Raw genomic sequence first — 17,180 nt, 5'->3', positions numbered from 1 at the left:
TGCTAAATTTATGAAAGAATTGTTGACCCACAAGAGGAATTGGAAGGAACAAGAAACAGTGGTGTTAACCAAGGAATGCAGTGTCATTATTCAACACAACCTTCTTGAGAAGATGCCAGACCCAGGGAGCTTTGTCATTCCTTGCACCATTGGAGATGTCACCATTCAGAAAGCTTTATGTGACCTTGGAGCTAGCATCAATCTAATGCCACTTTTAGTAATGAAAAAGCTTCAAATTGAGGAGGTAAAACCCAATCGTATTTCACTTCAACTTGCTGATCTTTCCATTAAATTATTCGTGGGTGTTGTTGAGGATTTACTTGTTAAAGTAGGACCATTCATCTTTCCTGTTGATTTTGTTATATTAGACATGGAAGAGGAGGTGAAATCCTCTATTATACTTGGTAGACCCTTTTTAGCTACAGGTAGAGCTCTGATTGATGTACAAAATGGTGAATTAACCCTGAGGGTCAATGAAGAACAGGTGGTCCTTCATGTTTTTGAAGCTCTCAAGCACCCTAATGATTCTGAAGGGTGTATGAAAATAGATGTTATTAAACCACTTATTCAAGAGGTACTGAAGGCTGAGGTGCTTGATGACATTCTGGATCCTATCTCTGAGTATGACTTTGTTGAAATTGATAATTCACCACCCCAGAAGGCTATGGTTCACACGCCTAAAGCAGAGGAGGAAGCCCCCAAGCTTGAGCTCAAATCCTTACCCCCTTCTCTGAAATATGTGTTCTTGGGTGAGAATGACTCATATCCAGTGATTATTAGCTCTTCCCTGAAGCCTGAAGAGGAAGAGGCGCTTATTTCAGTGATCAAGAGTCATAAAACAGCTCTTGTGTGGACCATTAGTGACTTGAAGGGGATTAGTCCAACTAAGTGTATGCACAAGATCCTCCTTGAAGATGATGCTAAACCAGTTGTGCAACCACAAAGGAGACTCAATCCAACCATGAAAGAGGTGGTCCAAAAAGAGGTAATGAAACTATGGGAAGCAAGAATTATTTATCCTATTTCTCACAGTCCTTGAGTAAGTCCTGTGCAGGTAGTCCCCAAGAAAAGAGGGATGACAGTGATCAAGAATGAAAAGAATGAGCTTATTCCCACAAGAACCGTCACGGGATGGAAAATGTGTATAGACTACAGGAGGCTCAACACTGCTACAAGGAAGGATCATTTCCCCTGCCTTTCATTGATTAGATGCTTGAGAGGTTAGCTGGTCATGCATTTTATTGTTTTCTAGATGGATATTCTGGATATAATCAAATTGTAGTGGACCCTCAAGATCAGGAGAAGACAGCATTCACATGCCCCTTTGGAGTATTTGCCTACAGAAGAATACCTTTTGGATTTTGTAATGCTCCAGCAACTTTTCAGAGGTGTATGCTTTCAATTTTTTCTGATATGGTTGAAAAGTTTATTGAGATATTTATGGATGACTTTTCTATTTTTGGTAATTCTTTTGAATCTTGCCTTAAGCATTTATCTCTTGTCTTGAAATGGTGTCAAGAATTAAACCTTGTTTTAAATTAGGAAAAATGCCATTTTATGGTTACAGAAGGTATTGTTCTTGGACACCGGATTTCAAGTAAGGGAATTGAGGTTGATAGAGCAAAAGTGGAGGTAGTTGAAAAATTACCACCACCAACTAATGTTAAGGCAATCAGGAGTTTCTTGGGTTATGCAGGATTTTATAGAAGATTTGTTCCGAGGGTTACCTAAAACTGGGGTGTCCGGCAGGTGGATGGCAGCCGGAGCTGGTACGTCCAACTTGTTGGACTGATGATGCTGCTGATCCTTCGTCCCCGGAGGGTGGGGGGTACCTGCAAGGGACTCCGATGCTTAAGTTAGCAAGGGTATTAAGCAGGTATTGAGTAGAATCAGAGTATGAGTTATACCTGGGTGCTCCCGTGTATTTATAATGGTGTGGAGCGACCTTCTTAGATAAGATAAGTTAGTTATCTTATCTTATCTTATCTTTGAGTGAGGTCATCTTTATCTTCGAGGGAACCACCCTTATCTCTGCAGGCTTGGGTTGCCTTAGGATTTGGGTCGTGTTCCTCTATCTGGGCCCTTTACTAGGCTTTTCTGTCGATTTGGCCGAGCTCTTTGGGAAGAGGTCGGATAATCTGACCTGAAGAGGTCGGTCACTTTGTCGCTAATTATCCCAGGTCGGGTAGCTCGGTCTTTTTGTTGAGGTCGAGTTTTTGACTTCGGTCCTTCTATGACGAAGCCGAACTCAAGCATTTTCTCAATTTCTTCCTTTTGTAGAATCTTTTGAATGTAGAACGTTTTCCTCTAAAAGCGCGCGCTTTTATATCAGCGCTTTGTTTTTTGGGAACGTGAGAGGGTTTAATACCTTCATTAATTGGTATTAATTGCCTCGTTTTCTCCTGGTTTTTATTTTGAATTTTATCAATCAAAAACGGTTTCTCTTCTTCACTCTTCTTCGTAAATTCTCCCTTTACTCTCTCCTTTTCTGTTTCTTTTGTAAATTTCTTCCCGCAACGTCTATTCTGTCACTGCTTTCTGTGGAAGAGGGGTGATTTCCAGATTTTCTCCTTCTATCTTTGCAGTTTTCCACTCCGAGGGGTGGCTTTGTTGCTTTTGCTCTTCGGCTTTCTTTTGAGGTTTTCTTATATTTCTCCAAGTTCGATTTTTCTTCCTCTGTTTCTTTATATGTCTATAGAAAGTTTGAATTTTGCTCAGAGAAAGTTTTGATCTTTCTATTTTTACCGTGCCTGATTGTTGCGTGTTCTGAAATTTCTTCATTTTTGGTGCGAGTCTTTTTGCTTTTCTCGTTGCTTGAATCTTTTTTTTGTTTAGGGCTTTTGCATGTTGTCGCCGCTTCTGGTTGCGCCTTCGATGATGGTTTTTGCTTGATTTTGAAAAAGTTTGCGTCTTTGATGATTTTCTGCTTGGCATTTTTTATTTTGACAATGCTTTTTGCTGATAGACTGTAGAAAGGTGGTGACTTTGTGTTTTTACTTCCCTTGTTTCCTTCGAGATTTTATTTTCTTTCTGATGAGTTCTGGGACGTAAGCTGTAGAAATTTCTTGAATCCTTGCTTTGTTACTGCCTCCAAAGGATGCCCCAGGACTTTGGTTTGAATATTAGGGCATTCCTTTTTGTTCGTTCGTTGAGTTGTTTTGCCCCTCGTCCGAGATGCTTTTTTAGTAATCCACTCTTCTTTTCTTATTGTAGGATTTAGTTGGCCTCATGTCTTTTCGCAATAACATTGTAGAGATGCCTTCCCGGGTTCCTGAGGGCATGTATGATTGGGTGGACTCAATGGTTCTATGTGTGTCTCTTTGGTTGATTCCGAGTTCTGCGCGCAGCTTAGGCAGTTTCATAGGGTTTGTAGTAATCCTGGTGATGAGAAGAACTATGAACTTGTCCCTCCCTCCTCTGAAGAGAGAGTCTGCTTCTCTACTCAGGTTGTTGATGATCGCCCTTTCTTCTATGTTTATGACTTTTTCTTTGGTTAGCTAGGTATCACCTTTCCTTTTACTAAATTTGAGGCCGACCTGTCATGGTCCTGCAATGTTGCCCCCTCTCAACTTCACCCTAATTCCTGGGGTTTCATAAAGATTTTTCAATTGTTGTGCAATAGTTTTGGTATCCCTGCTTCCCAATCTCTCTTTTTCTATCTGTTTGTCTTGACTAAGCCCAGAGTGGTAAAAAAGAAGGCAGCTTGAGTCTCATTTCGCTCTACCCAGGGAAAGAAGGTATTTTTCATGTTTGACCAGTCATTCCGTGATTTTAAAACTACTTTTTCAAGGTTTGAGCTGTTGATGGAGCTCGACCCTTCTTTCTGGATGAAAATGACGAGCCTGCTTTTCCCTTGGAATGGCAAAAGGATGTGAGGGTGTCCCGATATACGTGGAAATGTTGGATGAGGCTGAGCGAGCCTTTGTGACTGTCTTGGAAGAACACTGGGGTCAACCTCCCCATCTCGACACAAAGAAATTTTTAATCAATCCCTCTCTTCTTCAAGCTGAGCTGGGTATTTTGTGTTTCCTTTTTTATCTTGTTTATATTGCCTGTGACTGTCTTTTCCGACTTGTGGTTTAATTTCTGTTTTATTTGTAGAGGCAATGAAGAATAATGAATCCATGAAAGCTTTTAAAAGAGCGCAAAGGGCGACTGCTGCTAAAAACATCTCGGCCAAGGCGGCTGGGAAAGGATCCTCCCAAGTGTGCGTGAAGCCGTCTGTGCAGAGTTCCCCTGGGGTGAAGAAGGTGATCCCTACTCCCTGAGTTTGTCTGGTGGATCCTACTTCTGCTGCTCCTTCTGTTGCTCCTCCCAATAAAAAACAAAAAACAGCTGAGCCTTTCGACCTCGATGCTCCCAATTTTAATGCCATTGAATTTGTGGATCAGCAAATCGGTCCTTATGGTGCCCTCTCCATAGACGATGTGTCCGTCCTCCATCATTTGGAATTTATGGCTCGAAATAACGTAAAGATGGCGCATATGGCGGCAGCTATATACCGGACTACTCAGAATCTTCCTCTCCACACAACCAAAGCATTTATGGAGGAGGCAAAGCAGGAGTTTGACCGGATGAGGGAGCTGAAGGAGGAACTTGAAGTAAAGGTGACCAAGTTGGAGAAGGATCTAGAGAACGAGAAGGCAAGTTCCCTTTCACTGGCAGCTTGTTTGAGGTTGGCCGAGGACACAACCATGATGCATAAGGAAAGTTATGTTACGTCTTATCGGGAGGTGATGTGCCTGAGGGGGGAGTTGAACAATGCCCGGGAAGATTATTCTGAGCTCCAAGGTCATCTCGTTGGTAGCGTGACTGCTGCTTATGAGAACTTGAAGGAACAAGTTCGGGTCATTGCTCCCGCGGCTGATCTCACCCCTTTCAGCCTGGATAATGTTGTCAGGGATGGCAAGATTGTCCCTGATGACGATGGTGCTGATGATGCTGATCCTCCCCCTGTGTCCTCTGCCAAAGTGTCGACCTCTTCTGCTCCTCCGGTTGCATCTGATTCAGATTGCCAGGTTCTGAACCGGGAGGATAGAACTATAGACGTTGTGCCTATTCAGACTCGTACTCCTTCTCCTTGTCCTGATGATGCCAAGAAGGCTCCTGATGCTTGCTGATCTCTTTCTGGATATTTGTGTAGTTGGCCTGGCTTGTGGGTTCTTAAAACTTTTTTAGTTTATTTGCTGACATTTTCTAGTTGCTTGCTTTAGCAACTTTTACTTTGAAAAACAAAGAGTAGCTCGCTATCTGTTCCGAAGGTTACCTGAAACTGTTGGTTGATCTCGGACGAGATCTTCTGTACTGGTCGGAGCTATTGTGTCCGACTTGTTGATGGTGGCTGGAGCTGCCGTGTCCGACTTTTTGGACTTGGTGGTGGTGCTGATCCTTCGTCCCCGGAGGGTGGGGGGTACCTGCAAGGGACTCCGATGCTTAAGTTAGCAAGGGTATTAAGCAGGTATTGAGTAGAATCAGAGTATGAGTTATACCTGGGTGCTCCCGTGTATTTATAATGGTGAGATGTGACCTTCTGTAGATAAGATAAGTTAGTTATCTTATCTTATCTTATCTTCAAGTGAGGTCATCTTATCTTCAAGGGAACTGCCCTTCTCTCTATAGACTTGGGCCGCCTTAGGATTTGGGGCGTGTTCCTCTATTTGGGCCCTTCTTTGGACTTTCCTGGTGACTTGGCCGAGCTCTTTGGAAAGAGGTCGGGTTATCCTGACCTGAAGAGGTCGGTCGCTTTGTCTGTCGAACATCCCGGGTCAGACAGCTCGACCCAGGGTATGAATAGTGCCCCTGCTTGAGCTCGGTCTTTCTGTTGAGGTCGAGTTTTTTGACTTCGGTCCTTTCATGACGAAGCCGAACTCAAGCATTTTGTCGATTTCTTCTTTTTGTAGAATCTTTTGAATGTAGAACGTTTTCCGCTAAAGGCGCGCGCTTTTATATCAGCACTTTGCTTTTGGTAGCGTGAAAGGGTTTAATGCCTTCATTAATTGGTATTAATTGCCCCGTTTTCTCCTGGCTTTTATGTAACTTCTCCCTTTACTCTCTCATTTTCTGTTTCTTTCGTAACTTCTTCCTGCAACGTCTGTTCTGTCATTGCTCTCTATGGAAGAGGGGTGATTTCCAAATTTTTCCCTTCTATCTTTGCGGTTTTTCGCTTCGAGGGGTGGCTTTGTTACTTCTGCTCTTCGGCTTTCCTTTGAAGTTTTTCTTCTATTTCTCCAGGTTCGATTTCTCTTCCTCTGTTCCTTTTATATGTCGGTAGAAAGTTTGTATTTTGCTCAGAGAAAGTTGGGATCTTTCTATTTTTACCGTGCCTGATTGTTTGCATGTTCTGGAATTTCTTCATTTTTTGGTGCGACTCTTTTGCTTTTCTCGTTGCTTGAATCTTTTCTTAAGGGTTTTGCATGTTGTTGCCGCTTCTGGTTGCGCCTTTGATGATGATTTTTGCTTGATCTTGAAAAAGTTTGCGTCTTTGGTGATTTTCTGCTTGGCATTTTTGATGTTTGACAATGCTTTTTGCTGATAGACTGTAGGAAGGTGGTGACTTTGTGTTTTTGTTTTTACTTCCTTTGTTTCCTTTGAGACTTTATTTTCTTTCTGATGAGTGTCGGGGCGTAAGCTGTAGAAATTTCTTGAATCCTTGCTTTATTACTGCCTCCAAAGGATGCCTCAGGATTTTGGTTTGAATCTTGGGGCTTTCCTTTTTTGTTCGTCCGTCGAGTTGTTTTTGCCCCTTGTCCGAGATGCTTTTTTCGTAATCCACTCTTCTTTTCTTATTGTAGGATTTAGTTGGCCTCATGACTTCTCGCAATAATGTTGTAGAGATGCCTTCCCGGGTTCCTGAGGGCATGGCTGATTGGGTGGACTCAATGGTCCTTATGTGTGTCTCCTTGGTTGATTCCAAGTTTTGCGCGCAGCTTAGGCAGTTTCATAGGGTCTGTAGTAATCCAGGTGATGAGAAGAACTATGAACTTGTCCCTCCCTCCTCCGAAGAGAGAGTCTGCTTCTCTACTCGGGTTGTTGACGATCGCCCTTTCTTCTATGTTTATGACTTTTTCTTTGGTCCGTTGGGTATCACCCTTCCTTTTACTAAATTTGAGGCCGACTTGTTATGGTCCTGCAATGCCGCCCCTTCTCAACTTCAGCCTAATTCCTGGGGTTTCATAAAGATTTTTCAATTGTTGTGCAATGGTTTTGGTATCTCTGCTTCCCAATCTCTCTTTTTCTATCTGTTTGTCTTGACTAAGCCCGGAGTGGTAAAAAAGAAGGCAGCTTGGGTCTCCTTTCGCTCTACCCAGGGAAAGAAGGTCTTTTCCATATTTGACGAGTCATTCCGTGATTTTAAAAATTACTTTTTCAAGGTCCGAGCTGTTGAAGAAGCTCGGCCCTTCTTTCTGGATGAAAATGACGAGCCTGCTTTTCCCTTGGAATGGCAAAAGGATGTGAGGGTGTCCCGATATACGTGGGAATTGTTGGATGAGGCTGAGCGAGCCTTTGTGACTGTCTTGGAAGAACACTGGGGGCAACCTCCCCATCTCGACACAAAAAAATTTCTAACCAATCTCTCTCTTCTTCAAGCTGAGCTGTGTATTTTGTGTTTCCTTTTTTATCTGTTTATATTGCTTGTGATTGTCCTTTCCGACTTGTGGCTTAATTCCTGTTTTATTTGCAGAGGCAATGAAGAATAATAAAGCCATGAAAGCTTTTAAAAGGGCGCAGAGGGCGACTGCTGCTAGAAACATCTCAGCCAAGGTGGCTGGGGAAGGATCCTCCCAAGTGCACGCGAAGTCGTCTGTGCCAAGTTCAGGGGTGAAGAAGGTGATCCCCACTCCTCGGGTTCGTCTGGTGGATCCTCACCCTACCTCTGCTGCTTCTTCTGTTGCTCCTCCCAATAAAAAACAAAAAACAGCTGAGCCTTTCGACCTCAACGCTCCCGATTTTAATGCTATTGAATTTGTGGATCAGCAAATCGGTCCCTATGGTACCCTCTCGATGGACGATGTGTCCAGCCTTCATCATTTGGAATTTATGGCCCAAAATCACGTACAGATGGCGTATATGGCGGCTGCTATATACCAGACTGCTCAAAATCTTCCTCTCCATGCTACTATGGCCTTTATGGAGGAGGCAAAGCAGGAGTTTGACCGGATGAAGGGGCTAAAGGAGGAGCTTGAATTGAAGGTGACCAAGTTGGAGAAGGATCTAGAGAATGAGAAGGTGAGTTCCCTTTCACTGGCGGCTTTTTTGAGGTTGGCCGAGGACAAAACCTTGATGCATAAGGAGAATTACGTTACGACTTATCGGGAGGTGATGCGCCTGAGGGAGGAGTTGAACAATGCCCGGGAAGATTATTCTGAGCTCCAAAGTCATCTCGTTGGCAGCGTGACTGCTGCTTACGAGAACTTGAAGGAGCAAGTTCGGGTCATTGCTCCCGAGGCCGATCTCACCCTTTTCTGCCTGGACAATATTGTCAGGGATGGCAAGATTGTCCCTGATGACGATGGTGATGATGATGCTAATCCTCCTCCTGTGTCCTTTGCCAAAGTGTTGACCTCTTCTGCTCCTCCGGTTGCACCTGATTCGGATTGCCAGGTTCTGAACCGGGAGGATGGAACTATAGATGCCGTGCCTATTCAGACACGTCCTCCTTCTCCTTGTCCTGATGATGCCAAGAAGGCTCCTGATGCTTGCTGATCTCTTTCTAGATATTTATATAGTTGGCCCGGCTTGTGGGCTTTTTAAAACTTTGTTTGTTTTGCTGACGGTTTTTAGTTACTTGTTTTAGCAACTTTATTTTGAAAAACAAAAAGTAGCTCGCTATCTTTAGCAGGTGTTGATGGCCACCGAGGCTTTTATAACTTCGTGGTTTATATGAAGGTTTTTGACTTATTTTCTCTTCTGCTTTCTGAGAATGCTGGAACCTTGTAGCTCGACTTCTTGGGATTGCCTTGTTCATGGCTTGGATCCTTTGAGTTTGTGTCTATGTGGGTCCGACCTATTTCTCGGTTTTCTTGCTTTCATATGTACTTTTGGCACTCCGTAACCAATTCTTTTGCATTGGTCCCCTTCTAAGTTATTTTTGTAATCCCTTTTTCTAGGAACTTTATTAGGATTACTTTTATAACTTATAGGAGATTGACTTCGTTAGATCGATCTCTTTCTAAGTTATTTTTGTGATCCTCTTTCTTGGACCTTTGTCAGGTCTCTTTCAGGGATTACTTTTATAACTTCATTTTGTAGGAAATCGACTTCGTTAGGTCGATCTCTTCTTAAGTTATTTTTGTAATCCTCTTTCTTGGACCTTTGTCAGGTCTCTTTCAGGGATTACTTTTTAACTTCGTTTTGTAGGAAATCGACTTCGTCAGATCGATCTCTTCTTAAGTTATTTTTGTAATCCTCTTTCTTGGACCTTTGTCAGGTCTCTTTCAGGGATTACTTTTATAACTTAGTTTTGTAGGAAATCGACTTCATTAGGTCGATCTCTTCTTAAGTTATTTTTGTGATCCTCTTTCTTGGACCTTTGTCAGGTCTCTTTTAGGGATTACTTTTATAACTTTGTTTTGTAGGAAATCGACTTCGTTAGGTCGATCTCTTCTTAAGTTAAAGTAATCCTCTTTAATAGGGTTGGCCAGACCTCTTTCCAGGGTTTACTTATAACTTGGGTTGACTTGGTCTGACTTCTGTACGTCCGCCAGTCTTTAAGTTATTATTTTAGCTATCCGTAAGACCTCGTCAGGTTCTTTTTTGGATTGCTTTCCATAACTTCTTACATTATTCTGTGTTCATCTTTGCCGATTTGTAGAAAGTGGTTGGCATCTTTAGATCGTCTTTGGGGTGAATCGCGTTTTCACCTTTATGGGATGGTTATCTTTATCGTGATCGTGCAGTGAAATTGTTTTTCACTTTCTACCAATCTGTTACTTTATAATCGGACGATGAATACTTCAGATTAACGCGTCTTGATACCTTGTAGAATATCTAAATAAGTTTTATTGAAAGAAAAGTGCGAATATATATATGTGGGAATTTTTTCATCCCTTTCAAGTCGGATAGTGTCTAGGTCTCAGCCTGGTGCCTCATTAAAAAATCTTTTCAGGAAAAAGAGTGCATCCAATAATGAGTTCCTTTACCTTTTCTAACTGTAGTACCTTCTTAGGTTGCAGGCGTGCCATGATCTGGGAAGCTCTCGTCCATCGAGTTCGGTCAGTCTGTAGTAACCCTTCCCAAGTACTTCTATAACTCGGTAGGGTCCTTTCCAGTTTACTGCTAGCTTTCCTTCTCCTGGTCGAGTTTTTCCAATATCATTTCATATTAGGACAAGATCATTCTCTGCAAAACTTCTCGATACTACCCTTTGATTATATCTGGAAGCCATTCGGCGCTTTAGAGCTTCTTCTCTGATCCAAGCTCTTTCTTGGATTTTTGGAAGTAGGTCGAGCTCTTCTCTTTGAAGTTGAGAATTGGTTTGTTCATTGTAGTGGACTACTCGGGGAGACCCTTCCTCGACTTCTATTGGAATCATTGCCTCCACTCCGTATGCTAATCGAAATGGTGATTCGTTCATAGTAGAATGGGGGGTTGTTCAATACGCCCATAGGACTTGTGGAAGTTCCTCGGCCCAAGCCCCCTTTGCTTCTTGCAGTCTCCGTTTCAGCCCGGCCAGTATGACTTTGTTGGCCGCATCGGCTTGTCCATTGCCTTGCGGATGTTCGACAGAGGTGCCATTATCTGTGGTGATGGAGAATGGGACCCCGAACCTTGTAACGATGTTCCTATATAGGAATTTCCGACTTCTTTGGGCGGTAGCGTTGGCTAGGGGCTCTGCCTCGATCTACTTTGTAAAGTAATCTACCCCTACTATTAGAAATTTAACTTGTCCTGATCCCTGGGGAAAGGGGCCGAGAAGATCGAGTCCCCATTTTTAAAACGGCCAGGGCAAAGTTATGCTGATGAGTTCTTCTGGCGGGGCGATGTGGAAGTTGGCATGTTTCTGACATGGTGGACATGTCTTTACAAATTCTGTGACTTCTTTCTGTAATGTTGGCCAATAGAACCCTGCCCGCAGTACTTTTTTGGCGAGGGCCCGCGCTCCGAGATGATTGCCACAAATGCCGCCGTGAACTTCTTCTAACACTTCCTTTGTGTGGGAGGTTGGCACGTATTTTAATAATGGTGCTGAGATCCCTCTTTTGTATAGGATGTTGTTTATGATGGTGTAGTACTGTGCTTCCCTTTTCAACCTCTTTGCCTCCTTTTCTTCTGTGGGGAGTGTTCCTGTTTTGAGGTAGCTGATTATGGGGGTCATCCATCCTTGATCCTGGTTTTCTATGGCCAGGAATTTTTCTTCTTCCGAGATTGACGGATTTTGTAATATTTCCTAGATGAGGCTTCTATTGTTGCCACCTGGTTTGGTGCTGGCTAGTTTCGAGAGTGCGTCAACTCGGGCATTTGTTCGCGGGGGATGTGGCAGATCTTATATTCCCCGATTTGTCCGAGCTGTTCTTTGGTCTTATCCAAGTACTTTTTCATGATGGGATCTTTAGCTTGGTAGCTCCCTGTTATTTGTGATGTGACCACTTGTGAATCGCTGTAAATATTGAGTTTTTGAGCTCCCACCTCTTCAGCCAGCTTTAACCCAACTAACAATGCTTCGTATTCTTCCTGGTTATTTGAGACCGGGAACCCGAACTTGAGGGAGAGCTCAACTTGGGTTCCTTGGTTGCTTTCTATTATTATGCTTGCGCCGCTTCCAGTTTTATTTGAAGAACCATCCACATAGAAATTTCATTCTGTGAGGGTTTCCTGGACATCTGTGAATTCTGCGATAAAGTCGGCCAGATACTGTGATTTGATGGCCGTCCGAGCTTCATATTGGAGGTCGAATTCTGACAGCTCAACTGCCCATTGTAAAATTCTGCCTGCTAAATCCGTTTTCTGCAATATTCCTTTTTGGGGCTGGTTAGTTCGAACCTTAATGGTGTGAGCCTGGAAGTAAGGACGGAGTCGTCGAGATGTTAGAATGAGAGTATAGGTGAATTTTTCTATTTTCTGGTAGTTCAGCTTGGATCCCTAAAGTGCTTTGCTCGCATGTCATGCTTTCTTATGGTGTCGAACACTTGGGCCAGATCGGACAATAATGTCTCTTCGCTTTGTGTTTTTATTAGCATGTCATCCACGTAGACTTCCATGACCTTTCCGATGTGATCCGAGAAGACTTTATTCATTAATCTTTGATAAGTAGCTCCTGCGTTCTTGAGACCGAAAGGCATCACAATGTAGCAGTAGTTTGCTTTCGGTGTTAAGAACGAGGTCTTTTCTTGATCTGGTGGGTACATGGGGATTTGGTTGTACCCCGAGTAAGCGTCCATAAATGAGAGATATCTATATTCGGAGGAAGCATCTACCAGAGCGTCAATACTTGGGAGTGGATACGGATCTTTTGGACAAGCTTTATTGAGATCGGTGTAATCGGTGCACATTCGCCACTTCCCGTTTGATTTTTTCACCAAGACGACGTTGGCTAGCCATAGTGGGTATTTGACTTCTCTTATGAATCCTGCTTCAAGTATTGCTTGTACTTGTTCTTCCACAGCCTGGGATCACTCTGGCCCAAGTTTTCTTCGTCTCTGCTGTACCGGCCGAGATCCTGGATAAACCGCCAACTTGTGGCTCATTAGCTTAGTGTCTATTCCTGGCATGTCTGCGGCTTTCCACGCGAAGAGATCAACATTATCTCGTAAGAATTGTATTAGTAACTCTTTTGAATCTTCTCTTAGGATTGTGCCGATACTAGTTGTTTTTTTTGAAGTATCCCCGATCTGAATCTTTTCTATCGCACCTTCTGGTTGTGGACGACTCTTCTCGTCGTTGGGCTCCGCCCAGCTCGATTGTGTGGAACTCTTCTCCCCTGCCTCTGAGGTTTAGGCTTTCATTATAACAGCGACGTGCTATCTTTTGATCTACTTTTATCGTGGCTATTCCTTTCGTAGTGGGGAATTTCATACATAGATGTGGGGTCGAGACTATCGCGCCAAGTTGGTTGAGTGTTGTCTGACCTATGAGAGCATTGTAAGCTGAACTTACATCGACCACGATGTAGTCTATTCTGAGGGTCCTGGATTGGTTCCCTTTTCCGAAGGTTGTATGTAGTGGTATGTATCTCAGTGGTTGAACCAGGGTATCTCCTAGCCCGAACAGACTGTTTGGATATGCTTTAAGTTCTTTTTCTTCTAAGCCGAGTTTATCGAAGGCTGTTTTGAATAAGATGTCGGCGAAACTCCCTTGGTCTATTAAGGTGCGGTGTAGATTGGCATTTGCCAATATGATGGTGATGACCATGGGATCGTCGTGTCCTGAGATGATGCCGGAGGCGTCCTCTTTAGTGAATGTTATTACCAGGATGTTGAGTGCTTCCTCCTTTCCCTCGACATGATATACTTCTTTGAGATATCTTTTGCGAGATGATTTGGAGATCCCACCTCCTGCGAATCCGCCATGTATCATGTGGACATGTCTCTCTAGTGTCCGATGTGATCGTTCAGTTCGCGCGGTATCTTCATCCCTTCGTCTCTTTCTTTGATCATCATCTCGGGTGGCCAGAAATCGATCTAATTTTCTTTCTCTCACCAATTTTTCTATGATATTTTTTAAGTTGAAGCATTCGTTTGTGGAGTGTCCACGGACTCGATGATATTCACAATATTCATTCCGGTTTCCTCCTCCCTTTTTTCCTTTGAGTGGCCGTGCTGGGGGGATTTTTTCTGTATGGCAGACTTCTTTGTATATCTCGACCAGGGATGTCCTGAGAGGAGTGTAATTGTGGTATTTTTTATTTTCTCCCCTTGTCGATCTTCTTTCCTCTTGGATTCCCTGTCTTTGTCTCGGTAGGAGGTCCCCGATTTTAAGGTCTCTCCTAACCGAGCGTTTTCTTCCATGTTGATATATTTTTCTGCTCGTTCCTGTACTTCGTCTAAGGAGGTCGGGTACTTTTTTGATATAGACTGGCTAAAAGGTCCCTCTCGTAGGCCGCTGATGAGTCTCATGATGGCAGCTTCTGTTGGTAAACTTTGTATGTCCATGCACATTTTGTTGAATCTTTCCATGTAGTTGCAAAGGCTCTCCCGATCTCCTTGTTTGATCCCTAGTAAGCTGGGGGCGTGCTTGGCCTTATCTTTCTGAATGGAGAATCTGGCTAGGAATTTTTTAGCTAGGTCATCAAAGCTTGAGATGGATTTTGGGGGTAGGTTGTCGAACCATCGGATTGCTGTCTTTGTGAGAGTTGTTGGAAAGTCTTTACAGCGAATAGCATCTGGGGTGTCGGTAAGGTACATTCTGCTTCTGAAGTTACTGAGGTGGTGGTTGGGGTCCGTGGTGCCATCATACAGAGTCATATCCGGGAGTTTGAAGTCTTTTGGAATTTTGGTTTTCATGATTTCCCTGGTGAACGGGTCTTGCTCTTTGCGTGAATTTTCTTCAGGATTGGCCCGGGGGGCTTTTAATTTAAGATCGGCTTCCAATTGCTGTAGTTTTTCTTCCAATTCTCGACGTCGCCGCACCTCTCTTTGTAGATCCTTTCTGATTTCTCGTTGTTGTTGGGTTTCTTTTTCAAGTTGTTTTAGGCGATCTAGGAGAGCTTCTATTGTCCCAGAATTTGGTGAGTCTTTGTCCTTGTTGGTTTCCGGGGTATCTTGTAGCCTGACATCCGCATTCTTGTGCGGTGTTCTATCTTCCAGACCTGAATCGTGGTTGTTGTCATGGTCGTCCGCCAGGGTGATGGGATGACTTCCAGGTTCCCCGGCAACGGCGCCAATGTTCTGAGGGTTACCTGAAACTGGAGGTCGATCTCGGACGAGATCTTTCGTACTGATCGTAGCTGGGGTGTCTGACAGGTGGATCGTAGCCGGAGCTGGTACGTCCGACTTGTTGGACTGATGATGCTACTGATCCTTTGTCCCTGGAGGGTGGTGGGTACCTGCAAGGGACTCTGATGCTTAAGTTAGCAAGGTATTAAGCAGGTATTGAGTAGAATCAGAGTATGAGTTATACCTGGGTGCTCCCGTGTATTTATAATGGTGTGGAGCGACCTTCTTGGATAAGATAAGTTAGTTATCTTATCTTATCTTATCTTTGAGTGAGGTCATCTTTATCTTCGAGGGAACCGCCCTTATCTCTGCAGGCTTGGGTTGCCTTAGGATTTGGGTCGTGTTCCTCTATCTGGGCCCTTTACTAGGCTTTTTTTTCGATTTGGCCGAGCTCTTTGGGAAGAGGTCGGATAATCTGACCTGAAGAGGTCAGTCATTTTGCCGCTAATTATCCCAGGTCGGGTAGCTCGACCCAGGGTATGAACAAGATTTATAAAGGATTTTTCTAAAATTGCTAAACCTCTAAGCAACCTCTTGGTTGCTGATTGATGAGCGGATAATTTGTATGCTTTTTGGCATTGTTTTTAGTATGTTTTTGGTATAATCTAGTTAGTTTTTAGTATATTTTTATTAGTTTTTAGCTAAAATTCACTTTTCTGGACTTTACTATGAGTTTGTGTGTTTTTCTGTGATTTCAGGTATTTTCTGGCTGAAATTGAGGGTCCTGAGCAAAAATCTGATTCCGAGACCAAAAAGGACTGCAGATGCTGTTGGATTCTGACCTCCCTGCACTCGAAGTGGATTTTCTGGAGCTACATAAGCCCAATTGGCGCGCTCTCAACGGCGTTGGAAAGTGGACATCCTGGGCTTTCCAGCAATATATGATAGTCCATACTTTGCCCAAGATTTGATGGCCCAAACCGGCGTGGCAAATCAGCCTCAGAAATTCCAGCGTTTAACGCTGGAACTGGCATAAAACTTGGAGTTAAACGCCCAAACTGGCATGAAAGCTGGCGTTTAACTCCAGAAAAGGTCTCTACACGAAATTGCTTCATTGCTCAACCCAAGCACACACCAAGTGGGCCCGAAAGTAGATTTTTAAGTCATTTACTCATCTCTGTATACCCTAGGCTACTAGTTTACTATTAATAGGATCTTTTGACATTGTATCTGTACCTCATGACACTTTACACGTTTTCTTTGTGTACTTTCCACGGCATGAGTCTCTAAACCCCATGGTTGGGGGTGAGGAGCTCTGCTGTGTCTTGATGGATTAATGCAATTACTACTGTTTCTCATTCAATCATGCTTGCTTCCATTCTAAGATAATACTTGCTCTTAATCCGGATGAATGTGATGATCCGTGACAATCATCATCATTCTCAACTATGAACGTGTGCCTGACAACCACCTCCGTTCTACCTTAGATTAAGTAATTATCTCTTAGATTCTTTAATCGGAATCTTCGTGGTATAAGCTAGAATTGATGGCGGCATTCAAGAGAATCCGGAAGGTCTAAACCTTGTCTGTGGTATTCTGAGTAGGATTCAATGATTGAATGACTGTGACGTGCTTCAAACTCCTAGCAGGCGGGGTGTTAGTGACATACGCGAAAGAATCACTGGATTCTATTCCGGCCTGACCGAGAACCGACAGATGAATTCCGCGTGCTGTGACAGAGCATATGCAATCGTTTTCACTGAGAGGATGGGAGGTAGCCATTGACAACGGTGAAACCCTACATACAGCTTGCCATGGAAGGAGACTTGCGTGTTTGAAGAAGAAGACAGTAGGAAAGCAGAGATTCAGAAGATGGAGCATCTCCAAACCTCAACCTATTCTCCATTACTGCAAAACAAGTAATTATTTCATGTTCTTTTGCTTTTCACAATCAATCCTGATAATTTCTGATATCCTGACTAAGATTTACAAGATAACCATAGCTTGCTTCAAGCCGACAATCTCCGTGGGATCGACCCTTGCTCACGCAAGGTATTACTTGGACGACCCAGTGCACTTGCTGGTTAGTTGTGCGGGATTGCAAAAGTGTGATTGCAATTTCGTGCACCACTGATGTTCCTTTTGTCTTTGATTCTGATTGTTTGCATGCTTTTGAAACTCTAAAAGCAAACCTTACCTCTGCACCCATTATAGCTCTCCCTGACTGGGATCTACCATTTAAATTAATGTGTGATGCTACTGATTTTGCTATAGGAGCTGTTTTATGACAGAGGCATGGTAAGCTTGTACATGTCATTTACTATGCCAGTGGGTGCACGAAATTGTGATCTCTACTTTTCACAACTCAAA

This window comes from Arachis hypogaea, chromosome 4, assembly GCF_003086295.3.
Source record: "Arachis hypogaea cultivar Tifrunner chromosome 4, arahy.Tifrunner.gnm2.J5K5, whole genome shotgun sequence".
Lineage (NCBI taxonomy): Eukaryota > Viridiplantae > Streptophyta > Magnoliopsida > Fabales > Fabaceae > Arachis > Arachis hypogaea.
The sequence above is the reverse complement of the archived record's forward strand: the minus strand, read 5'-3'. Positions refer to the sequence as shown.